This window comes from Procambarus clarkii, chromosome 48 (assembly GCF_040958095.1).
Source record: "Procambarus clarkii isolate CNS0578487 chromosome 48, FALCON_Pclarkii_2.0, whole genome shotgun sequence".
NCBI lineage: Eukaryota > Metazoa > Arthropoda > Malacostraca > Decapoda > Cambaridae > Procambarus > Procambarus clarkii.
This window is the reverse complement of record NC_091197.1, coordinates 24,504,611-24,532,264: the sequence shown is the minus strand read 5'-3', so window position 1 is coordinate 24,532,264 and position 27,654 is coordinate 24,504,611. Positions and strand designations below refer to the sequence as shown.

The 27,654-nt window shown below is 46.3% G+C and overlaps 1 long non-coding RNA gene across 1 annotated transcript in view; it reads right to left on the bottom strand.

The window, feature by feature from the left end:
- Positions 1 to 27,654, bottom strand: part of LOC138351064 (uncharacterized) — a 128,137-nt gene that overhangs the window by 7,663 nt on the left and 92,820 nt on the right. The window contains exon 2 of the long non-coding RNA XR_011222356.1: positions 22,974 to 23,058. This is a non-coding gene — a long non-coding RNA (uncharacterized lncRNA). The remainder of the gene's footprint in view (positions 1 to 22,973; positions 23,059 to 27,654) is intronic.

Here is a 27,654-nt window from a genome sequence, read left to right as displayed (position 1 = left end):
TTAGAACCGTAGGAGGGGTAAAAGCTTTAGTGATACGGGTCAAGGATGTACAAAACCGCGGAAGAGGGACCCTGCACGGGGGCAAAGAAGGAACAACACGAGGAGAAACATCAGAAATACGAACGGAAAGAGAATCCTGTAGGCGAGATAACCGAACAAAAAGAGGGAGGTGGTGAAGAGGAACAGGAACCGCAGGAGGGGTAAAAGTTAAAGCACGACAGAGGCGATAGGAAGGATGTTGCAAGGACCGCGCAAGATAGCGAAGACAGTAGCGATCACGGCGGTCCTGGAGAGACAGGAAGCCAGTGTCAACATACAAGCTAAGGATGGGAGTCGAACGAAAGGCACCAGAACTGAGGCCCAACCCAGTATGGTGCAAAGCATCAAGACGGCGAAGAGTAGAAGGAGAAGCAGACGAGTAAGCAGGGCAACCATAATCGAGCTTAGACAGGACGAGAGAGGAATGTAAAGCAAGGAGAGTGCGCCAATCTGCCCCCCAAGAAGTATGGGACAAGACCCGAAGGAGGGTAAGGGCCTTAGAGCACTCAACACGGAGGTAAGAGATATGGGGAGACCAAGAAAGAGGGACGAAGAACAACCCGTTTCCGCGTAAAAGTCATGGCACAAGTCTTAGAAGTAGAGAACTTGAAGCCATGATCTGTGGCCCAAGACGACACGGCATCAATTGCAAGTTGAAGCCGGCGTTGAAGGAGAGGCGAATCATCACCCTGACAGCAAAGGGTAAGATCATCGACATAGAGAGCGGAGAAGACACCAGAAGGAAGAGAGGAAAGAAGACCATTGAGGGCAACCAGAAAAAAAGTAGTGCTCAGAACACTACCCTGGGGTACACCTTCGTATTGCTGAAAAGAGGGAGAGAGAGCAGTACCAAGGCGCACCCGAAAGGAACGACGAGAGAGGAAGCTGCGGAGAAAGAGAGGGAGATGACCACGAAGGCCAAAAGAATGAAGTTGAGATAGGATATGATAACGCCAAGTGGTGTCGTAAGCCTTTTCCAGGTCAAAAAGGACGGCAACAACGGAGGTCTTCACAGCAAAAGCAGTACGAATATAGACCTCCAAGTTCACCAGGACATCTGTCGTGCTGCGGCACTTGCGGAAACCAAATTGAGAAGGGGAGAGGAGGTGATGGTGTTCCAGGAACCACATCAGACGAACGTTAACCATACGTTCAAAGAGTTTGCAGACACAACTTGTGAGGGCAATAGGGCGAAAGTCCTTAGGGGAAGTACCCAGAGACCCCGGTTTGCGAACAGGGAGGACAACGGCATCGAGCCAGTCCTCAGGGACTGACGACGACTCCCAGATCCAGACTCGGTAAATACTGAGACGTGCTCGGAGGGAGATGGCGAAGCATCTCATAATGAATACCATCGGAGCCCGCCGCCGTAGAACCGCAGAGGGCCAGGGCAGAACGAAGTTCAGAGAGAGAGAAGGGATCATTATAGGGAAGTTGAAGACGAGTGCAGAAATCTAAAGGACGAGACTCAAGGACAGGTTTATGAAGAAGGAAAGATTGGGGAAGATGAAGACCAGAGCTAACAGAAGAAAAGTGGGAACCCAGTTCGGAAGCGACCTGCAACGGGTCCGCCACAAGAGTATCATGGAGGTGAAGGACTGGTGAAACATCGGGAACGAATTTACCCGCTATCTTGCGGATACGCTTCCAGATCTGGGCCAGAGTGGTTTCGGACGTAATTGTTGAGACATAAGATGCCCAACATTCACGTTTAGCCGTACGGATGGCCCTACGAGCCACCGCACTCGCTTTCCGAAAGAAAAGAAAAGAATCGGTCGTCTGCCTACGGCGGTGCCTCTTCCAGGCCGCACGCTTACAGCGGACAGCCCGAGCACAGTCCGCATTCCACCAGGGAACGCACTTCCGTGGACCCCGGGAGGAAGAGCAAGGGATAGAGCGGAGGGCAGCGTTGAAGACAGTGTCATGAAAAAGGAGGAGAGCGCGAGAGAGAGGCAGAAGGGAGAGGTCAGAGAGAGCAGCACTGAGGGAAAATAGGGTCCAGTCTGCCTTAGCAAACTGCCACCTAGGGAAAGAGAGGGAAGGGCGAAAAGAGAAAAAGGAAACAAGGATGGGGAAATGATCACTTCCATGGAGGTCATCAAGAACCTGCCACGTGAAATCTAAGTAAAGAGAAGAAGAGCAGAGAGAAAGATCAAGACAAGAAAGGGTGCGAGTCCGAGAGTCCAAATGAGTGGGCTCACCAGAATTCAGAAGAGAGGAGAAGCGGCTCAAGAAGGCGACCCCGGGTATTCGTCAGAACGTCACCCCAAAGAGAATGACGACAATTGAAGTCACCCAGCAGGAGCACAGGCTCCAGCAAGGAGTCTAGGAGGTGTTTCAAATCAGGAAGAGAAAGCGGGACACTCGGGGGGAGATAAATGGAACGAACAGTGTACCATTTCCCCACAAAGACACGAGCAGCAGAACAATGGAGAGGTGAAGGAAAAAGTAAAGGAACAAAGGGAACATCAGCACGAATTAAAAGAGCAGAAGAATTAGAAGCCCCAGCAACAGCTGGGGGGGGGGGAGAGAAAGGAATAGCCACGAAAACGACCAGGACGAGCACCAAACATCGGCTCCTGGAGACAGACACAAAGGGGCAAAAACCGCGAAATCCGAAGTTGGAGTTCGAGGAAATTGGCGTAATAACCTCGAACGTTCCATTGAAGAATGGACAACGACGAGAAGAGAAAGGACAAAAACAGAGAACAAGGAAGAAACAAAGGCGAAAGAGCAACAGAGCACGTTAAAGAATATCAGGGTTAGGGGGCATGGGTAAACTGAGCAAAGACGGAGGGAAGGAAACGAGAGAACAGATCAGAGGCGGGCGGGCGGGGTCCGGAGGAGGAGGAGGAGACAACGGAGAGGAGCAGGCAAGGACAGCAGCAGGAAGAGGAGGGGCAGAAAGAGAGGAGCGTACCTCAGCAAGGGCAGCAACTGAGAGGGAAGCGGGGGCTAAAGAAACCTCCATAGCAGGAACAGGGGGTGCAACCACCGAAATGGGAGGGGAAGGAGCGAGAGAGGCAGAAGTAGGGGCCGAGGAAGAAAGCGAAACCTTCTTACCCGCTGGGGAGGAGGAAGGAGAGGAGCCAGGTTTACGCTTCTGATGTAAAGAGACAGGTGTCCCAGCAACCACGTACTGGGCAACGGATTCTAGCGTCTCAACAGGAGAAGCTGAACGAGAGCACACATGACGGCCGTTTGGAGAGCGATGAACATCAGCCCGCACCGACAGGCGGCGGGGAGAGTCAAGAGACGGAGGGGAAGGATGGGAAGGAGGAACGGAGGGAGACGAGGAAGAAGACACAGGAGACATGACAGACCGGGTAGAAGGAAGGGGAACCCCAGACAGAGGACCAGGAGGAGGATCCTTCGGGAGAGAACCCAAAGGAACAGAGGAGGGGGCAGTGGGCGCATCAGGGTCCAGGGCCCGGAAATGGTTGTGAGTCTGAGGAAGGCGGGAAGGCCGAGGAGAGGAAGAGCGCAACACGCGAGCATAAGAGATATTAGCATAAGGCGGGAGCCAGCGAACCTGGCATCTCGCCTCAGGAAAAGATAAACGCTCCCGGTGCTTCAAGTTGAGGACGGCTGCCTCAAGCTTGTAATGGACACACGCACGGGAGAAGGTAGGATGGGCCTCACCGCAGTTGAGGCAACGAGCCTGGGGAGAAGTGCACTCCGACTTAGAGTGACCTTCGCCACCACACAAAGGACAGAGAGAGACAGTCCCAGAGCAGTGGAGGGCACCATGCCCAAACCTCCAGCACTTGTTGCAGAGCCGAGGAGAAGGAATGTACTCCTGGACAGAGCACCTGGCACCAGCAAGAATGACAGAGGGTGGAAGGGTCCTACCATCAAAGGTAATCTTCACAACCCGGAGGGGTTGACGGCGACTACCACGAGGGGGACGAGTAAACGTGTCCACCTGGAGAATAGAATGGCCCTGGGCAGCAAGGATATGTCGAATATCGTCGTGGCAGTCGCGCAGGTCCCGAACACCGGTCGCAACATGGGGCGGGAGCAAAATAGTGCCAACACTGGCATTCAACTGAGCGTTCTTCGAGACCCGAATAGGGGTCTCGCCAAGGCAGGATAAAGCAGCCAAGCGGGAAGCAGCATCCTGAGAAGGAGCAGCAACGACACGTGTACCGAGACGAGTGGGGTTGAAAGTAATGGAGGCATCCACGGAATCAACGAGATGTCGATGGAGGGAGAAATCGTCAAGAGGCGCAGAATCAAGAGGGAGGAGATCAAAATATTTGGCCCACGAAGCAGAACCAAACAAGGCTTGATAGGTAGCAGAACTGGAAGGAATCGAGCGAGGGCGGCCGTGACGAGGACGGCGGTGAGAACCCCCAGAGAGAGAGGGGTTAAAAGGCGCAGTAGTTACAACTAGAGAAGGAGCCGCGCCAGGGGACGAGGTAGTCACCACTGGGGGCTTGGGGCTCGACCCAACCACAGAGGAGGGAGGGGAGCCAGGGGAAGGAGTCAGAGAGGCCAAAGGAGGAGCAAGGTCGGGGCCCAATGCAGCGGAGGCTACAGAGCCCGGTCTTCCAACACGGACCGACTCGGGGGCTTGGTCGCCCACCCCACGAGCCTGAGAAGGTAAACCAAAAGAAGCCGAAACAGGGGTCATCATCATTACGAAAAGAAGAATTCATTCACGAATGTGCCCCCACACCCACCACGGAGCCACAATTAGAGGCAGGACACCCAACAAGAAGCTATCGCCGATCTTGCCGGGGCCTCCTAGGAGTGCGTCGTGAGTATACGCCCCACAAACGCCACCTTAAGAAACCGACAGTCCGTCGAGATCGGGTTCAGTGACGAAAGGGGATTGACAATAAAAGGTTTCCCTCGCTCTCGACGTCGGGTACTACAGTTCTACGGGTGCAAGAGTATGCCTCCTCAAGCACCCGGGTGTCAAAATAGAAGAAGTCCAAGGGAAGAACCAGAACAAGCAAAAGGTCGGCAGGAAACGGCAAGCAGATAGGAGAAGAGGGGGGAGAAAAACGAAACAGAAGGAAAAGGAAAAGGTGCCCAGCAGAATTGGAGAGGACGGCAGCAGGAGCACAAGGCTAGAAAAGGACAGAGGACTGTCCCAAGGAGCATCACACTCCGGCAGCCGCCCACTAAGCCCCCACACGGCGACAACGAGCTGAGCGGGGAGGGGGTTGCTTACATAAGAGGTGTTGGAACCACAGAATGCCTTGCCTCCCTTCTGGATCAAATCAATGACAAACCAGGAATCCTTATTTTTCTGGACTTCCTTCGGATGATTAATCCTTCGAGCTAGCCAGTGCTCCAGCTACACTGTGCTGCCTTGTGGATAAGGAAATCAAAGGACACTGTCTTGCCTTTGCTAAAGGACTCTGCTTTGCAGAGAAGTTAAAGTCAAGTTCAAAGCAAAAACATCCTCCTCAAAGAGGCTGGAAAATGGAACTCCGCAGGGAGGAATACTAAGCCCCTTCCTCTTCAACTGTCTCATGGAACAATTCATGAAGCTCAAGTTACCAAAAGCCAAATTGCTTAACTATGCAGACGACTTTGTGGTCATCATCATTGGCAAAGACACCAGGAACCATGCACAAAAATGCCTAGACATCAATAGCAGGGAAGCGGAACACATGGCAATAAAAATAAACAGCAATAAAACCAAAGCAATGGCCGTTAAAATGAGAACTCAAGACATCAGACTCGCAATACAAGGACTTGAAATTGAGTGGGTTACCTCTTTTCAATACCTTGGAGTCATATTAGACAGCCAGTTGAAATTCACTCGAGAAATTGAATATCATCAGGAACGTTGTAAAGCCAGAAAATCAGCTTTGCATTCCCTGACAAGTCTTAGAGAGGGTGCATCTCTACCAGTACTCAAAATGTACTATGTTCAAGCAGTTAGGTCACTCAATGACTATGCTGCTCCTGCTCTTACATCCCTCAGTGATAACTAATGGGAGAAAGTGGAAATGTCTGAAAATGATGCTCTCAGAACAATGCTGGGAGCACCTATATGGACGCGTCGAGAGAATCTAAAAATGAAAACCAACTTACCAGCATTAGAAAACTGGATCAAACAAAGAATAGCCACCATAACAGCAAAAATTGTTGGAACCACCGCGACTGTCAATCAAAAATAGCATACACAGATCGCTTCACAGAAACCTTCAATATAGAACAGGTGCATGGAAGGATAATCTGTTCAAGATTCTACAGAAAGTGGACTTGAAACGGACCATTAACAAAGGGGAAGATAGACCATATCAACACTTTCGGCAGCCTCCTCCATGGGGAGAATCGAGTCTAAAGATAATAATTGAAAGATTACCAGTTAAAAAATCAGTATGTGACCTGCAGAGGCTCAAAGCAGTCATACAACAAAAAGTGGAAACCATCTCAAGACCTACAACGACTCACATCTTCACAGATGGATCAGTTGATCAAGAAAGAGGTTCTGCTGGGACAGCAGTTTACACTACCATCCATGAAGCTTACTGGAGCATGAATAGTGGGTGCTCATCAATGTAAACAGAATTATATGCCCTGAAGGAAGCGATAAATTATGCAATTGAGAATAATTTACATGATGTCATCATTCATACCGACTCTAAATCTTCGCATCAGGCATTGTTATCCAGCCAGCACAGAGATAATATACAACTCATCACTGAAATCCTACATATAGGAAAAGCAGCACACACTCTACAGTTGTCAATCACCTTAAATTGGATACCAAGTCACATTGGCATAGATGGTAATGAAAAAGCAGACTCACTAGCAAAAACTGCCACTGCTCTACCTGTTGTACAGGTTCAAATACCTCCAAGTTTTTCACAGATTAAGGAACAATCAAGAAAAAAATAGTCGCCACAGAGCCAAAGTAGCGGAAGGAAGATCCTCTGCGATATGGTATGAACAAGCCACTGGGTACTACTCTTTTAGACCTGACAAAAATATATCCAGAGACATTGCAGTAGCCATACACAGACTCAGACTTGGTTACAAGTGCTGCTGGGAGGTAATAAACCCAATAATTAAAGAGTGTCATATCTGTGGAACAGAAGAAGAGGCACCACTATTACATTACTTACTGGAACGTGAAGCAACTGAAGCCCTTCACATCAAACTCAACATTTATCCAACGAGAGCACCTGCATTAGATGCAAAATCCATAATTATATTTTATGAATATAATATATATGACGTACCCTAAAATGCACAACAAGGCTGCATATAATATATATGACATTCCCTAGAATGCACAAATGGGCTAGATATCTGCCAAATATTAAATACAGTGTAATCCACAATGAGGAGTATATAAGAATTCGCAAGTTAATCAGTAGAATCGGTTAAGATTGTGCTTTGGGAACGAATTGAACGAATTTACCCGCTATCTTGCGGATACGCTTCCAGATCTGGGCCAGAGTGGTTTCGGACGTAATTGTTGAGACATAAGATGCCCAACATTCACGTTTAGCCGTACGGATGGCCCTACGAGCCACCGCACTCGCTTTCCGAAAGAAAAGAAAAGAATCGGTCGTCTGCCTACGGCGGTGCCTCTTCCAGGCCGCACGCTTACAGCGGACAGCCCGAGCACAGTCCGCATTCCACCAGGGAACGCACTTCCGTGGACCCCGGGAGGAAGAGCAAGGGATAGAGCGGAGGGCAGCGTTGAAGACAGTGTCATGAAAAAGGAGGAGAGCGCGAGAGAGAGGCAGAAGGGAGAGGTCAGAGAGAGCAGCACTGAGGGAAAATAGGGTCCAGTCTGCCTTAGCAAACTGCCACCTAGGGAAAGAGAGGGAAGGGCGAAAAGAGAAAAAGGAAACAAGGATGGGGAAATGATCACTTCCATGGAGGTCATCAAGAACCTGCCACGTGAAATCTAAGTAAAGAGAAGAAGAGCAGAGAGAAAGATCGAGACAAGAAAGGGTGCGAGTCCGAGAGTCCAAATGAGTGGGCTCACCAGAATTCAGAAGAGAGGAGAAGCGGCTCAAGAAGGCGACCCCGGGTATTCGTCAGAACGTCACCCCAAAGAGAATGACGACAATTGAAGTCACCCAGCAGGAGCACAGGCTCCAGCAAGGAGTCTAGGAGGTGTTTCAAATCAGGAAGAGAAAGCGGGACACTCGGGGGGAGATAAATGGAACGAACAGTGTACCATTTCCCCACAAAGACACGAGCAGCAGAACAATGGAGAGGTGAAGGAAAAAGTAAAGGAACAAAGGGAACATCAGCACGAATTAAAAGAGCAGAAGAATTAGAAGCCCCAGCAACAGCTGGGGGGGGGGGAGAGAAAGGAATAGCCACGAAAACGACCAGGACGAGCACCAAACATCGGCTCCTGGAGACAGACACAAAGGGGCAAAAACCGCGAAATCCGAAGTTGGAGTTCGAGGAAATTGGCGTAATAACCTCGAACGTTCCATTGAAGAATGGACAACGACGAGAAGAGAAAGGACAAAAACAGAGAACAAGGAAGAAACAAAGGCGAAAGAGCAACAGAGCACGTTAAAGAATATCAGGGTTAGGGGGCATGGGTAAACTGAGCAAAGACGGAGGGAAGGAAACGAGAGAACAGATCAGAGGCGGGCGGGCGGGGTCCGGAGGAGGAGGAGGAGACAACGGAGAGGAGCAGGCAAGGACAGCAGCAGGAAGAGGAGGGGCAGAAAGAGAGGAGCGTACCTCAGCAAGGGCAGCAACTGAGAGGGAAGCGGGGGCTAAAGAAACCTCCATAGCAGGAACAGGGGGTGCAACCACCGAAATGGGAGGGGAAGGAGCGAGAGAGGCAGAAGTAGGGGCCGAGGAAGAAAGCGAAACCTTCTTACCCGCTGGGGAGGAGGAAGGAGAGGAGCCAGGTTTACGCTTCTGATGTAAAGAGACAGGTGTCCCAGCAACCACGTACTGGGCAACGGATTCTAGCGTCTCAACAGGAGAAGCTGAACGAGAGCACACATGACGGCCGTTTGGAGAGCGATGAACATCAGCCCGCACCGACAGGCGGCGGGGAGAGTCAAGAGACGGAGGGGAAGGATGGGAAGGAGGAACGGAGGGAGACGAGGAAGAAGACACAGGAGACATGACAGACCGGGTAGAAGGAAGGGGAACCCCAGACAGAGGACCAGGAGGAGGATCCTTCGGGAGAGAACCCAAAGGAACAGAGGAGGGGGCAGTGGGCGCATCAGGGTCCAGGGCCCGGAAATGGTTGTGAGTCTGAGGAAGGCGGGAAGGCCGAGGAGAGGAAGAGCGCAACACGCGAGCATAAGAGATATTAGCATAAGGCGGGAGCCAGCGAACCTGGCATCTCGCCTAAGGAAAAGATAAACGCTCCCGGTGCTTCAAGTTGAGGACGGCTGCCTCAAGCTTGTAATGGACACACGCACGGGAGAAGGTAGGATGGGCCTCACCGCAGTTGAGGCAACGAGCCTGGGGAGAAGTGCACTCCGACTTAGAGTGACCTTCGCCACCACACAAAGGACAGAGAGAGACAGTCCCAGAGCAGTGGAGGGCACCATGCCCAAACCTCCAGCACTTGTTGCAGAGCCGAGGAGAAGGAATGTACTCCTGGACAGAGCACCTGGCACCAGCAAGAATGACAGAGGGTGGAAGGGTCCTACCATCAAAGGTAATCTTCACAACCCGGAGGGGTTGACGGCGACTACCACGAGGGGGACGAGTAAACGTGTCCACCTGGAGAATAGAATGGCCCTGGGCAGCAAGGATATGTCGAATATCGTCGTGGCAGTCGCGCAGGTCCCGAACACCGGTCGCAACATGGGGCGGGAGCAAAATAGTGCCAACACTGGCATTCAACTGAGCGTTCTTCGAGACCCGAATAGGGGTCTCGCCAAGGCAGGATAAAGCAGCCAAGCGGGAAGCAGCATCCTGAGAAGGAGCAGCAACGACACGTGTACCGAGACGAGTGGGGTTGAAAGTAATGGAGGCATCCACGGAATCAACGAGATGTCGATGGAGGGAGAAATCGTCAAGAGGCGCAGAATCAAGAGGGAGGAGATCAAAATATTTGGCCCACGAAGCAGAACCAAACAAGGCTTGATAGGTAGCAGAACTGGAAGGAATCGAGCGAGGGCGGCCGTGACGAGGACGGCGGTGAGAACCCCCAGAGAGAGAGGGGTTAAAAGGCGCAGTAGTTACAACTAGAGAAGGAGCCGCGCCAGGGGACGAGGTAGTCACCACTGGGGGCTTGGGGCTCGACCCAACCACAGAGGAGGGAGGGGAGCCAGGGGAAGGAGTCAGAGAGGCCAAAGGAGGAGCAAGGTCGGGGCCCAATGCAGCGGAGGCTACAGAGCCCGGTCTTCCAACACGGACCGACTCGGGGGCTTGGTCGCCCACCCCACGAGCCTGAGAAGGTAAACCAAAAGAAGCCGAAACAGGGGTCATCATCATTACGAAAAGAAGAATTCATTCACGAATGTGCCCCCACACCCACCACGGAGCCACAATTAGAGGCAGGACACCCAACAAGAAGCTATCGCCGATCTTGCCGGGGCCTCCTAGGAGTGCGTCGTGAGTATACGCCCCACAAACGCCACCTTAAGAAACCGACAGTCCGTCGAGATCGGGTTCAGTGACGAAAGGGGATTGACAATAAAAGGTTTCCCTCGCTCTCGACGTCGGGTACTACAGTTCTACGGGTGCAAGAGTATGCCTCCTCAAGCACCCGGGTGTCAAAATAGAAGAAGTCCAAGGGAAGAACCAGAACAAGCAAAAGGTCGGCAGGAAACGGCAAGCAGATAGGAGAAGAGGGGGGAGAAAAACGAAACAGAAGGAAAAGGAAAAGGTGCCCAGCAGAATTGGAGAGGACGGCAGCAGGAGCACAAGGCTAGAAAAGGACAGAGGACTGTCCCAAGGAGCATCACACTCCGGCAGCCGCCCACTAAGCCCCCACACGGCGACAACGAGCTGAGCGGGGAGGGGGTTGCTTACATAAGAGGTGTTGGAACCACAGAATGCCTTGCCTCCCTTCTGGATCAAATCAATGACAAACCAGGAATCCTTATTTTTCTGGACTTCCTTCGGATGATTAATCCTTCGAGCTAGCCAGTGCTCCAGCTACACTGTGCTGCCTTGTGGATAAGGAAATCAAAGGACACTGTCTTGCCTTTGCTAAAGGACTCTGCTTTGCAGAGAAGTTAAAGTCAAGTTCAAAGCAAAAACATCCTCCTCAAAGAGGCTGGAAAATGGAACTCCGCAGGGAGGAATACTAAGCCCCTTCCTCTTCAACTGTCTCATGGAACAATTCATGAAGCTCAAGTTACCAAAAGCCAAATTGCTTAACTATGCAGACGACTTTGTGGTCATCATCATTGGCAAAGACACCAGGAACCATGCACAAAAATGCCTAGACATCAATAGCAGGGAAGCGGAACACATGGCAATAAAAATAAACAGCAATAAAACCAAAGCAATGGCCGTTAAAATGAGAACTCAAGACATCAGACTCGCAATACAAGGACTTGAAATTGAGTGGGTTACCTCTTTTCAATACCTTGGAGTCATATTAGACAGCCAGTTGAAATTCACTCGAGAAATTGAATATCATCAGGAACGTTGTAAAGCCAGAAAATCAGCTTTGCATTCCCTGACAAGTCTTAGAGAGGGTGCATCTCTACCAGTACTCAAAATGTACTATGTTCAAGCAGTTAGGTCACTCAATGACTATGCTGCTCCTGCTCTTACATCCCTCAGTGATAACTAATGGGAGAAAGTGGAAATGTCTGAAAATGATGCTCTCAGAACAATGCTGGGAGCACCTATATGGACGCGTCGAGAGAATCTAAAAATGAAAACCAACTTACCAGCATTAGAAAACTGGATCAAACAAAGAATAGCCACCATAACAGCAAAAATTGTTGGAACCACCGCGACTGTCAATCAAAAATAGCATACACAGATCGCTTCACAGAAACCTTCAATATAGAACAGGTGCATGGAAGGATAATCTGTTCAAGATTCTACAGAAAGTGGACTTGAAACGGACCATTAACAAAGGGGAAGATAGACCATATCAACACTTTCGGCAGCCTCCTCCATGGGGAGAATCGAGTCTAAAGATAATAATTGAAAGATTACCAGTTAAAAAATCAGTATGTGACCTGCAGAGGCTCAAAGCAGTCATACAACAAAAAGTGGAAACCATCTCAAGACCTACAACGACTCACATCTTCACAGATGGATCAGTTGATCAAGAAAGAGGTTCTGCTGGGACAGCAGTTTACACTACCATCCATGAAGCTTACTGGAGCATGAATAGTGGGTGCTCATCAATGTAAACAGAATTATATGCCCTGAAGGAAGCGATAAATTATGCAATTGAGAATAATTTACATGATGTCATCATTCATACCGACTCTAAATCTTCGCATCAGGCATTGTTATCCAGCCAGCACAGAGATAATATACAACTCATCACTGAAATCCTACATATAGGAAAAGCAGCACACACTCTACAGTTGTCAATCACCTTAAATTGGATACCAAGTCACATTGGCATAGATGGTAATGAAAAAGCAGACTCACTAGCAAAAACTGCCACTGCTCTACCTGTTGTACAGGTTCAAATACCTCCAAGTTTTTCACAGATTAAGGAACAATCAAGAAAAAAATAGTCGCCACAGAGCCAAAGTAGCGGAAGGAAGATCCTCTGCGATATGGTATGAACAAGCCACTGGGTACTACTCTTTTAGACCTGACAAAAATATATCCAGAGACATTGCAGTAGCCATACACAGACTCAGACTTGGTTACAAGTGCTGCTGGGAGGTAATAAACCCAATAATTAAAGAGTGTCATATCTGTGGAACAGAAGAAGAGGCACCACTATTACATTACTTACTGGAACGTGAAGCAACTGAAGCCCTTCACATCAAACTCAACATTTATCCAACGAGAGCACCTGCATTAGATGCAAAATCCATAATTATATTTTATGAATATAATATATATGACGTACCCTAAAATGCACAACAAGGCTGCATATAATATATATGACATTCCCTAGAATGCACAAATGGGCTAGATATCTGCCAAATATTAAATACAGTGTAATCCACAATGAGGAGTATATAAGAATTCGCAAGTTAATCAGTAGAATCGGTTAAGATTGTGCTTACCAAAATTCAATATCGACATTCCTATGGCTCCAGGTAGCCTATTAAAATCCTGAAAATTGCAGGAAATTTTTGTGTAATACTTAAGTATAGGGACAATACAATGCAGCTCAAATTCTGGGCTAAGATGTGGGCTTGAGAGGGTGCGATGTATACTTATAGATCTTGGCAGAGAACCACCTGTTGTGGGAGGCTGACTAGGCTTCCCGCCGCCCAGACCTGCTTGTATTCTTAACCAAGTACTGCTTGTGGCACTGCTGCCCTCGCTCCTCGCCTCTCTATACTGTATATCTGCATCACTGAATACGCAGACAAACACGCATTCATTAAACTTTTTATATATTGTATATATTGATCCTATTGATTTCAAGCTCTGTTATCCAATACGTTTTTTGCATTATATTATATTATATTATATTTTATATATATATATATTTATATATATATATATATATATATATATATATATATATATATATATATATATATATATATATATATATATATGCAAACAAGCCTGAATGGTCCCCAGGACTATATACAACTGAAAACTCACACCCCAGAAGTGACTCGAACCCATACTCCCACAACTGGTATGTACAGGGACGCCTTAATCCGCTTGACCATCACGACCGGACAAAAGGAAGTGATAGCCGAGGCTATATGAACCACTTCCCCGCCGGCACTCGGATGGTAATCTTGGGCATAGCATTTTATCAAATCACCTCATTCTTTGGGGCACACGTGAGGAACACAAATGCAAACAAGCCTGAATGGTCCCCAGGACTATATACAACTGAAAACTCACACCCCAGAAGTGACTCGAACCCATACTCCCACAACTGGTATGTACAGGGACGCCTTAATCCGCTTGACCATCACGACCGGACAAAAGGAAGTGATAGCCGAGGCTATATGAACCACTTCCCCGCCGGCACTCGGATGGTAATCTTGGGCATAGCATTTTATCAAATCACCTCATTCTTTGGGGCACACGTGAGGAACACGTGTTTTCAGTTGTATATAGTCCTGGGGACCATTCAGGCTTGTTTGCATTTGTGTTCCTCACGTGTGCCCCAAAGAATGAGGTGATTTGATAAAATGCTATGCCCAAGATTACCATCCGAGTGCCGGCGGGGAAGTGGTTCATATAGCCTCGGCTATCACTTCCTTTTGTCCGGTCGTGATGGTCAAGCGGATTAAGGCGTCCCTGTACATACCAGTTGTGGGAGTATGGGTTCGAGTCACTTCTGGGGTGTGAGTTTTCAGTTGTATATAGTCCTGGGGACCATTCAGGCTTGTTTGCATTTGTGTTCCTCACGTGTGCCCCAAAGAATGAGGTGATTTGATAAAATGCTATGCCCAAGATTACCATCCGAGTGCCGGCGGGGAAGTGGTTCATATAGCCTCGGCTATCACTTCCTTTTGTCCGGTCGTGATGGTCAAGCGGATTAAGGCGTCCCTGTACATACCAGTTGTGGGAGTATGGGTTCGAGTCACTTCTGGGGTGTGAGTTTTCAGTTATATATATATATATATATATATATATATATATATATATATATATATATATATATATATATATATATATATATATATATATATATAGGGGAAGGTACCACCTCTGGTGCAATTATAGGGACCCACAGCCTCAGAAAAGGGAACACAAAGCATTCAGGGAAAAACTTGCCATTTAACTCTGAATACGTATGAGTGTTCACTTCTCCTACCACCCCCCTTTTTTATGGTGTACACTTTATTATGCAAGGTTATACAGTTACATATCTGATTTTATACAAAAAAATGAACATTAAGAAGACACAAAAAAAAAGTTCGCTTCCTAGAGGCTGTAGATTTCCTCGAACTCCTCCGACGCCGGGCAGGAACCGAGGATGCAGCGGACATTCCCCCTCTCGATCGCGACACTGAGGCGCTGACAGAGAAAACTTGCCGCTCTAGGGTCTGTTGTGGTGTCAATGAGCTTGGAACCAATATCCTTAAGAAACCTTCTTGCACTCTCTCCCCATGGGCCTTGGGTCTCAGACCCTATTGGAACGAAGTTGTACCGATGATCTAATTGCCTGTACTTGGCTGACTTGTGTCTTTCTATGTGTGTCGCCACTGTTCCTGCTGTGCCGGCAGATAGGCTGATGTATGTGGTTGCCAGGGTGGATACGCAAGTATAGTCCCATCCCAACTGTCTGCCACCCTTTCACGGACGCAGTGTGATTCCGTCTGATCGGCCGGTAAAGCTAACAGAGTCACGGTTCAGTAGGTTGCGGGGCTCTCTCTCCGCTGGACACTGAGCAGAGGTAAGGCTTCTTTTAATGATGTCATTGACTTCGTCGTGTCTAGTGCCAACCACCAGATTTTCCACAGTGCAGGCCATGCAATATTATATTATATTATATTATATATATATATATATATATTATAATATATATATAATATATATATATATTATAATATATATATATATATATATATATATTATAATATATATATAATATATATATATATATAATATATATATATATATATATATATATATATATATATATATATATATATATGTGTGTGTGTGTGTGTGTGTGTATCACGAAAATAAACGTGATTAAAAATATGACTGTGTCAGACCACGGAGGAAAATTGAAACAGGAATTTCCTTAAGTACTTTCGTATATTAATACATCTTCAGAAGGAGTGAAGATGGACTCTTCAGAAGGGCTCCTTCTGAAGATGTATTAATATACGAAAGTATTTAAGGAAATTCCGTGGTCTGACACTGTCATATATATATATATATATATATATATATATATATATATATATATATATATATATATATATATATATATATATATATATATATATATATATATGTATATATATATATATATGTATATATATATATATATATATATATATATATATATATATATATATATATATATATATATATATATATATATATATATATATATAATGTTGTTAAATATGACCGAAAAAGTAAGATTAATAATTCTAACACGAATTTTCTCAATATTTCTTTTGTTTCTTTTTACTGTCAATGGTTATTGAAAAATCAATTCTCCAAAATTCATTTTTATTTCTAGTCTGACGCGACGCTTGAACGCGTTTTGTAATAACTTATTACATTTTTAAAGACTTTAGTTTACACACACACAACTGTAACATGAAAACACTAAACAGAGTTTTACTTATGCTAACACTAAACAGCTTGTCTTATATACTCGCACTTGGGTGAGGTGATATGTTGCAACAGTTTTGGATGAGGTGAACAAACTTTTGACCAACACAAGACAGAACACGGAACAATGGGTATTAATTGGATAAATGAGAGGGAAGAATGGAAGTAACGGAAAAGGGCCAATTGGCCCATACTTCCTCTTGATGCTTCTATATTGGAGCCGAGTCTTCAAGTGGGTAGAATATAGTTGTGCATTAATTGGCTGTTGATTGCTGGTGTTGACTTTTTGATGTGTAGTGCCTCGCAGATGTCGAGCCGCCTGTTATCGCTGTATCTATCGATGATTTCTGTGTTGTTTGTTAAGACTTCTCTGGTGATGGTATGGTTGTGGGAAGAGATTATATGTTTCCTGATGGAGCCCTGTTGCTTATGCATTGTTAATTACCTGGAAAGAGATGTTGTTGTCTTGCCTATATACATCTACGAGGCACTACACATCAAAACGTCAACACCAGCATTCAACAGCCAATTAATGCACAACTATATTCTACCCATTTCAAGACTCCGTACCAATATAGAAGCATCAAGAGGAAGTATGGGCCAATAGGCCCTTTGCCGTTACTTCCATTCTTCCCTCTCATTTATCCAATTACAGGATAATTTTGTACTGCTGCACAATGACAGCCCCTTTCAAAGCTGGAGAAATTGCTGACCTGGAGAGCGTGCAGAGATCCTTTACTGCTAGAATCCACTCAGTAAAACATCTAAACTATTGGGACCGACTAAAGAGCCTAAATCTGTACTCCCTTGAGCACAGGCGGGAGAGATACATAATAATTTACACGTGGAAAATATTAGAGGGGCTGGTCCCAAACCTGCACACAGAAATAACATCACATGAGACCAGAAGACATAGCAGGATATGCAGAATACCCCCGTTGAAAAGCAGAGGTGCAACAGGTACTCTGAGAGAGAACTCTATCAATATCAGAGGCCCGAGACTGTTCAACACGCTTCCGCTACACATAAGGGACATAACTGGCCGACCCCTCACAGTGTTCAAGAGAGAACTGGATAAGCACCTCCAAAGGATACCTGATCAACCAGGCTGTGACTCATACGTCAGGCTGCAAGCAGCCGCGTCCAACAGCCTGGTTGATCAGTCCTGCAACCAGGAGGCCTGGTCGACGACTAGGCCACGTGGAAGCTAAGCCCCGGAAGCACCTCAAGGCAAGGTAAGGTATCCTATTAATGCCCATTGTTCTGTGTTCTGTCTTGTGTTGGTCAAAAGTTTGTTCACCTCATCCAAAACTGTTGCAACATATCACCTCACCCAAGTGCGAGTATATAAGACAAGCTGTTTAGTGTTAGCATAAGTAAAACTTTGTTTAGTGTTTTCAGGTTACAGTTGTGTGTGTGTGTAAACTAAAGTCTATGAAAATGTAATAAGTTATCACGAAACGCGTTCAAACATCGCGTCAGACTAGAAATAAAAATGAATTTTGGAGAACTGATTTTTCAATTACCATCGACAGTAAAAAGAAAGATAAGAAATATTGAGAAAAATCGTGTTAGAATTGTTAATCTTACTTTTTCGGTCATATTTAACAACATATGTTTACAAGAAAGACTGCTACCAAAATATACGAATAATATATATATATATATATATATATATATATATATATATATATATATATATATATATATATATATATATATATATATATATATATATATATAATGTTGTACCTAGTAGCCAGAACACACTTCTCAGCCTACTATACAAGGCCCGATTTGCCTAATAAGCCAAGTTTTCATGAATTAATGTTTTTTCGACTACCTAACCTACCTAACCTAACCTAACCTAACTTTTTTGGCTGCCTAACCTAACCTAACCTATAAAGATAGGTTAGGTTAGGTTAGGTAGGGTTGGTTAGGTTCGGCCATATATCTACGTTAATTTTAACTCCAATAAAAAGCAATTGACCTCATACATAATGAAATGGGTAGCTTTATCATTTCATATGAAAAAAAATAGAGAAAATATATTAATTCAGGAAAATTTGGCTATATATATATATAATATATATATATCGTACCTAGTGGCCAGAACGCACTTCTCGACCTACTATGCAAGGCCCGATATGCCTAATAGGCCGAGTGATTTTCTTTATTTTCAATCAATTCTTTCCAATTGGTCTATTTTAAATAACATTCTTATATTATGTTAAGACCATAAATTATGGACTTATGTTAGTTCAGGTTAGGTTAGGTAGGGATGGTTAGGTTCGGTCATATATCTACATTAATTTTAACTCAAATTAAGAGAACTTAACTCTTATATAATGAAATGGATAGATTTATCATTTCATAAGGAAAAAATAAAAAAATACATAAATTCAGGAAAACTTGGCTAATTAGGCAAATCGGTCCTTGCATAGTAGGCCGAGTACTGCATTCTGGCTACTAGGTACAACATCAACAATATATATATATATATATAAATATATATATATATATATATATATATATATATATATATATATATATATATATATAAACTTTAGACACAAACACCCACCAGGGGACTTGAACCCTGGCCATCAAGATGGCAGGTACGCACTTATACCCACTGCACCATACTCAGAGCCCTTAAAAGAATTGGGAATTCTGGGGTGTTTAACTCCCAGACAACCCATCTTCTTCCAGGCAATGGTACAGTGAGGGGTATTTGACGTTTTCTGTCAAGCCCTGTTATATGTGGGAGAACACGTAGTCCGTGCTTAATGCACACACTTGCTTAAACACGCAAGTTAGAAGTATAGAAACTTTAGACACAAACACCCACCAGGGGACTTGAACCCTGGCCATTTGTGTCTAAAGTTTCTATACTTCTTACTTGCGTGTTTAAGCAAGTGTTTAGAGGCACAATTTAGTTCACCTAAGAGCTGGATTTGAAAATATTGAAAGAAATCAGCTAGTGACTGAGTTAACGCAGAAATTTCCAGAAAATTGGGGTTTGAAACACTGAAATTCCATTCTTGAAACTTTTGACTGTAAAGTGTAAGTATTGTAAAGTATAATTATTGTAAACATTAATTATTGTAAAGTATAATTGTAAAGACTACAAGTATTATTATAGGAGTCACCTTAGTGACGAAACAAGTGTTGTCTGCTTCACACCGACTACCACACGCACGCCTCATATAATCAGCCATGGTTGGTGCGGCATTGTTCTCATTATTTCAAGAATTATCTTAAGTATTTTGCTCTCTTTCTCCACGGGGAAAACTGTAAAATACAAAACGTAAATAAATTATAATATGCTGCTTAAAATTTAATTGAGAAAGATATAATTTTACAGAGAAATGTTGGTCATTTGTGCACACGCTCTGAGGACTCTTGACCCGACGGAGCTCAGTGGTAAAACGCAGGTATTCGTGTCCGTAGAGTTGACGTGCTAGACAATGATGCTTGCGGGCAGGAAGCACCTCGGGGTCCATGGCCCCAAGCCTGCTCCCGGAAATAGCAAGCATGGGGCACTGACATTCTCATACAAAAACAAGGAATGTTGGTTGACTGGGATTAAAGAAACTTTAAAAGTGTTTCATAATAGTTATCAAATATATTGATAACTAAACCAGCAGAGTCAACGCCAAATAGCATTAATATTGAGAGTGAAGCAATACGAACAGAAACATGTAGCCGAGTTCATGTTCCTGGTGAAAATAATTGGCGGGTTGACGGAGGCGTCTTTAAAATAGCCAAGTTACCCTGCCAGACCCCCCCCCCCCCCCAACCACCCCTTGTCTAACGATACACCGGGGGGGGGGGCTCCACACCCACCTGCATCAACCATTCACTTTTCATCTCGTCGCTAACATTTGCTGCAATCACGGATGTAAATAACTATACACAAAGACTACTGTACTGACGGCTGACGAGCCAGAAAAAACTATTACAGGAAAGCGCCTACATCCATGTTCATCCAGACCTTGTGGTCAGCTGTGTGGGTGAGTTATCCAGAGCTCGTTGTCAGCTGTGTGGGTGAGTTATCCAGACCTTGTGGTCAGCTGTGTGTGGGTGAGTTATCCAGAGCTCGTTGTCAGCTGTGTGGGTGAGTTATCCAGACCTTGTGGTCAGCTGTGTGTGGGTGAGTTATCCAGAGCTCGTTGTCAGCTGTGTGGGTGAGTTATCCAGACCTTGTGGTCAGCTGTGTGTGGGTGAGTTATCCAGAGCTCGTTGTCAGCTGTGTGGGTGAGTTATCCAGACCTTGTGGTCAGCTGTGTGTGGGTGAGTTATCCAGACCTTGTGGTCAGCTGTGTGTGGGTGAGTTATCCAGACCTCGTTGTCAGCTGTGTGGGTGAGTTATCCAGACCTCGTTGTCAGCTGTGTGTGGGTGAGTTATCCAGACCTTGTGGTCAGCTGTGTGTGGGTGAGTTATCCAGACCTTGTAGTCAGCTGTGTGGGTGAGTTATCCAGACCTCGTTGTGAGCTGTGTGTGGGTGTGTTATCCAGACCTTGTAGTCAGCTGTGTGGGTGAGTTATCCAGACCTTGTAGTCAGCTGTGTGTGGGTGAGTTATCCAGACCTTGTGGTCAGCTGTGTGTGGGTGAGTTATCCAGACCTTGTGGTCAGCTGTGTGTGGGTGAGTTATCCAGACCTTGTGGTCAGCTGTGTGTGGGTGCCTTGGGATTTCTCAAGGAATTGGGTTCCAAGCTCATTGACGTCACCAGAGACCCAAGGGCTTCCAGTTTTTTGTTTCAGCGTCTCAGTGTGGCGATCCAGAGGGGAAATGCTTGCTGCGTCCTCGGTTCCTGTCCAGAAGCGGAGGAGCTTCAAGAGATCCATAACCTTTAGGCATTTGTCTTGTATGTTTTGTAACCTTTAAATACACAATAAAGGAAAAAAAAGGAAGGGGGTGGTAGGAGAAAAGCACACAGAAACTGTATTGGAGGGGACCTACATTCCCTCCAATGCGTTATGTGTGGTTTCCTCCGAGGCTATGGGTCCCCCTTCTTCCAGCCAGAGGTGGTACTCCCTTCCCTTATTTTGTATATATATATATATATATATATATATATATATATATATATATATATATATATATATATATATATATATATATATACATATATAAGGTGTGTGTGTGGTACTAAAGAACGTCGGGAGTGTCAGGCGTGACACAGACGTGATAGAGGAGTGTCAGTGGAGTGAAGGGGGGAGTGTCTGGAGCGTGACAGAGGCGTAACAGGCGTCTCAGAGTCGTGACAGAGGTGTGACAGTAGGCGTGACAGAGGAGTGCCAGGAGGCGTGACAGAGGAGTGCCAGGAGGCGTGACAGAGGTGTGACAGGAGGCGTGACAGAGGTGTGACAGGAGGCGTGACAGAGGTGTGACAGGAGGCGTGACAGAGGAGTGACAGGAGGCGTGACATAGGAGTGACAGGAGGCGTGACAGAGGTGTGACAGGAGGCGTGACAGAGGTGTGACAGGAGGCGTGACAGAGGTGTGACAGGAGGCGTGACATAGGAGTGACAGGAGGCGTGACAGGCGAGACAGAGGAGTGACAGGAGACGTGACAGAGGTGTGACAGTAGGCGTGACAGAGGAGTGCCAGGAGGCGTGACAGAGGAGTGCCAGGAGGCGTGACAGAGGTGTGACAGGAGGCGTGACAGAGGTGTGACAGGAGGCGTGACAGAGGTGTGACAGGAGGCGTGACAGAGGAGTGACAGGAGGCGTGACATAGGAGTGACAGGAGGCGTGACAGAGGTGTGACAGGAGGCGTGACAGAGGTGTGACAGGAGGCGTGACAGAGGTGTGACAGGAGGCGTGACAGAGGAGTGACAGGAGGCGTGACATAGGAGTGACAGGAGGCGTGACAGAGGTGTGACAGGAGGCGTGACAGAGGTGTGACAGGAGGCGTGACAGGCGAGACAGAGGAGTGACAGGAGACGTGACAGAGGAGTGACAGGAGGCGTGACATAGGAGTGACAGGAGGCGTGACAGAGGAGTGACAGGAGGCGTGACATAGGAGTGACAGGAGGCGTGACAGGCGAGACAGAGGAGTGACAGGAGACGTGACAGAGGAGTGACAGGAGGCGTGACAGAGGTGTGACAGGAGGCGTGACATAGGAGTGACAGGAGGCGTGACAGAGGTGTGACAGGAGGCGTGACAGGCGAAACAGAGGAGTGACAGGAGGCGTGACAGAGGTGTGACAGGAGGCGAGACAGAGGAGTGACAGGAGACGTGACATAGGAGTGACAGGAGGCGTGACATAGGAGTGACAGGAGGCGTGACAGAGGAGTGACAGGAGGCGTGACAGAGGAGTGACAGGAGGCGTGACAGAGGTGTGACAGGAGGCGTGACAGAGGAGTGCCAGGAGACGTGACAGGAGGCGTGACAGGGGAGTGACAGAGACGTGACAATGGAGTGACAGAGGAGTGACAGGAGGCGTGCCAGTAGAGTGACAGGAGACGTGCCAGTAGAGTGACAGGAGACGTGCCAGTAGAGTGACAGGAGATGTGCCAGTAGAGTAACAGGAGACGTGCCAGTAGAGTGACAGAGGCGTGAGTGACAGACAGGGGTACTCACGTCACTGCTGTGGTCGCTCCAGGAAGATGGGACAGCAGAAGAAGGCGAAGGCAGAGGCCAGGCACAGCGCCGCCATGGTGAAGAACTGCAATGATGCAAGTGTTGATCACTGTCTCAACACTCATCACCCTCACTCATCACAGTCACTAACACTCATCACAGTCACTCATCACCCTCGCTCATCACAGTCACTAACACTCATCACAGTCACTCATCACCCTTACTCATCACTGTCACTAACACTCATCACAGTCACTCATCACAGTCACTAACACTCATCACAGTCACTAACACTCATCACAGTCACTAACACTCATCACAGTTACTCATCACAATCACTAACACTCATCACAGTCACTCATCACAGTCACTAACACTCATCACAGTCACCAACACTCATCACAGTCACTAACACTCATCACAGTCACCAACACTCATCACAGTCACTAACACTCATCACAGTCACTAACACTCATCACAGTCACTAACACTCATCACAGTCACTAACACTCATCACAGTCACTAACACTCATCACAGTCACTAACACTCATCACAGTTACTCATCACAATCACTAACACTCATCACAGTCACTCATCACAGTCACTAACACTCATCACAGTCACTAACACTCATCACAGTCACTCATCACAGTCACTAACACTCATCACAGTCACTAACACTCATCACAGTCACTCATCACAGTCACTAACACTCATCACAGTCACCAACACTCATCACAGTCACTAACACTCATCACAGTCACCAACACTCATCACAGTCACTAACACTCATCACAGTCACTAACACTCATCACAGTCACCAACACTCATCACAGTCACTAACACTCATCACAGTCACTAACACTCATCACAGTCACTAACACTCATCACAGTCACTAACACTCATCACAGTCCTTAACACTCATCACAGTCACCAACACTCATCACAGTCACTCATCACAGTCAATAACACTCATCACAGTCACTAACACTCATCGCAGTCACTCATCACAGTCACTCATCACAGTCACCAACACTCATCACAGTCACTAACACTCATCACAGTCACTCATCACAGTCACTAACACTCATCAGTCACCAACACTCATCACAGTCACTAACACTCATCACAGTCACTAACACTCATCACAGTCACTAACACTCATCACAGTCACTAACACTCATCACAGTCACTAACACTCATCGCAGTCACTCATCACAGTCACTCATCACAGTCACTAACACTCATCACAGTCACCAACACTCATCACAGTCACCAACAATCATCACAGTCACCAACACTCATCACAGTCACCAACACTCATCACAGTCACCAACACTCATCACAGTCACTAACACTCATCACAGTCACTAACACTCATCACAGTCACTAACACTCATCACAGTCACCAACACTCATCACAGTCACTAACACTCATCACAGTCACCAACACTCATCACAGTCACTAACACTCATCACAGTCACCAACACTCATCACAGTCACTAACACTCATCACAGTCACTAACACTCATCACAGTCACTAACACTCATCACAGTCACTAACACTCATCACAGTCACTAACACTCATCACAGTCACTAACACTCATCACAGTCACTAACACTCATCACAGTTACTCATCACAATCACTAACACTCATCACAGTCACTCATCACAGTCACTAACACTCATCACAGTCACTAACACTCATCACAGTCACTCATCACAGTCACTCATCACAGTCACTAACACTCATCACAGTCACTAACACTCATCACAGTCACTCATCACAGTCACTAACACTCATCACAGTCACCAACACTCATCACAGTCACTAACACTCATCACAGTCACCAACACTCATCACAGTCACTAACACTCATCACAGTCACCAACACTCATCACAGTCACTCATCACAGTCACTAACACTCATCACAGTCACTAACACTCATCACAGTCACCAACACTCATCACAGTCACTAACACTCATCACAGTCACTCATCACAGTCACTAACACTCATCACAGTCACCAACACTCATCACAGTCACTAACACTCATCACAGTCACTAACACTCATCACAGTCACTAACACTCATCACAGTCACTAACACTCATCGCAGTCACTCATCACAGTCACTAACACTCATCACAGTCACTCATCACAGTCACTAACACTCATCACAGTCACCAACACTCATCACAGTCACCAACACTCATCACAGTCACCAACACTCATCACAGTCACCAACACTCATCACAGTCACTAACACTCATCACAGTCACTAACACTCATCACAGTCACTAACACTCATCACAGTCACCAACACTCATCACAGTCACTAACACTCATCACAGTCACCAACACTCATCACAGTCACCAACACTCATCACAGTCACTAACACTCATCACAGTCACTAACACTCATCACAGTCACCAACACTCATCACAGTCACCAACACTCATCACAGTCACTAACACTCATCGCAGTCACCAACACTCATCACAGTCACCAACACTCATCACAGTCACCAACACTCATCACAGTCACCAACACTCATCACAGTCACAAACACTCATCACAGTCACCAACACTCATCACAGTCACCAACACTCATCACAGTCACTAACACTCATCACAGTCACTCATCACAGTCACTAACACTCATCGCAGTCACTAACACTCATCACAGTCACTAACACTCATCACAGTCACTAACACTCATCACAGTCACTCATCACAGTCACTAACACTCATCACAGTCACTCATCACAGTCACTAACACTCATCACAGTCACTCATCACAGTCACCAACACTCATCACAGTCACTAACAGTCATCACAGTCACTAACACTCATTACAGTCAATAACACTCATCACAGTCACTCATCACAGTCACTAACACTCATCACAGTCACTCATCACAGTCACTAACACTCATGAGCCTGGGTCAGTGTTGGTGGTGTCACAGATGGAGACCCGGGAGCAGCCGGGTACCTCACTTGCCACAGTGTTACAAGGCTGATTGTGAGACCCGTGTGTGCAACACTTTCTTCCCCTCACTAAATATACCACATTCTTCCTTCACTAAATATACCACATTCTTCCCTTGGGAAATAATCCACATTCTTCCCACGGTAAATAAGCCACATTCTTCCCACGGTAAATAAGCCACATTCTTCCCACGGTAAATAAGCCACATTTTTCCCACGGTAAATAAGCCACATTCTTCCCTTGGGAAATAAACCTCATTCTTCTGACGGTAAATAAACCACATTCTTCCCACGGTAAATAGACCACATTCTTCCCTTGGGAAATAAACCACATTCTTCCCTCAGTTAATATAAGATAACCTTTGCCCCGAGATGGAGATGGTGAGTGTGTTAGCTCCAGCCACCAGTGACAGACAGACAGACGAGAGACAGTGAGTGAGGGAGAGTCATTAGTGGTGACAGCAGGAGGAGCAGCAGGAGGAGGAGGGGCGTGGGAGTAGTGGCGAGTGTTACCTCCGGGTTGAAGGTGTGTGTGACGGTCCTGGGCGGCTCCTGCTCTCTCTCCTCCACCTCCTGGGGCACCACCACGACACCGGTCATGCAACAAACACAGGTCAACAAACACGGCCACAATAACAACACAGGTCAACAAACACGGCCACAATAACAACACAGGTCAACAAACACGGCCACAATAACAACACAGGTCAACAAACACGGCCACAATAACAACACAGGTCAACAAACACGGCCACAATAACAACACAGGTCAACAATCACGGCCACAATAACAACACAGGTCAACAAACACGGCCACAATAACAACACAGGTCAACAATCACGGCCACAATAACAACACAGGTCAACAATCACGGCCACAATAACAACACAGGTCAACAAACACGGCCACAATAACAACACAGGTCAACAATCACGGCCACAATAACAACACAGGTCAACAATCACGGCCACAATAACAACACAGGTCAACAATCACGGCCACAATAACAACACAGGTCAACAATCACGGCCACAATAACAACACAGGTCAACAATCACGGCCACAATAACAACACAGGTCAACAAACACGGCCACAATAACAACACAGGTCAACAATCACGGCCACAATAACAACACAGGTCAACAAACACGGCCACAATAACAACACAGGTCAACAAACACACTAACAACAACAACAACAACACAGGTTGTGTCGTGTGTGGTGTCTTCAAGAGTCAGAGAGAGAGAAAGACCTGGGGGTTGACATCACGCCAGACCTGTCCCCTGGAGCCCATATCAAGAGGATAACATCAGCGGCATATGCCAGGTTGGCTAACATAAGAACGGCCTTCAGAAACTTGTGTAAGAAATTATTCAGAACCATGTATACCACCTATGTCAGACTATGTCAGGCCTGGAATATGCAGCTCCAGAATTGAGTCCATATCTCGTTAAGCATAAACCTAAATTGGATAAGGTTCGAGGTTTACCACCAGAATAGTGCCCGAACTGAGAGGCATGAACTATGAGCAGAGACTACGGAATTATACCTTACGTCGCTAGAAGACAGGAGAGTTAGGGGGACATGATCACCACATACTAGATTCTCAATGGAACTGATAGGGTAGACAATGACAGACTATTTAACTCAGGGGACACACACTATATACAGGTGGAGACTG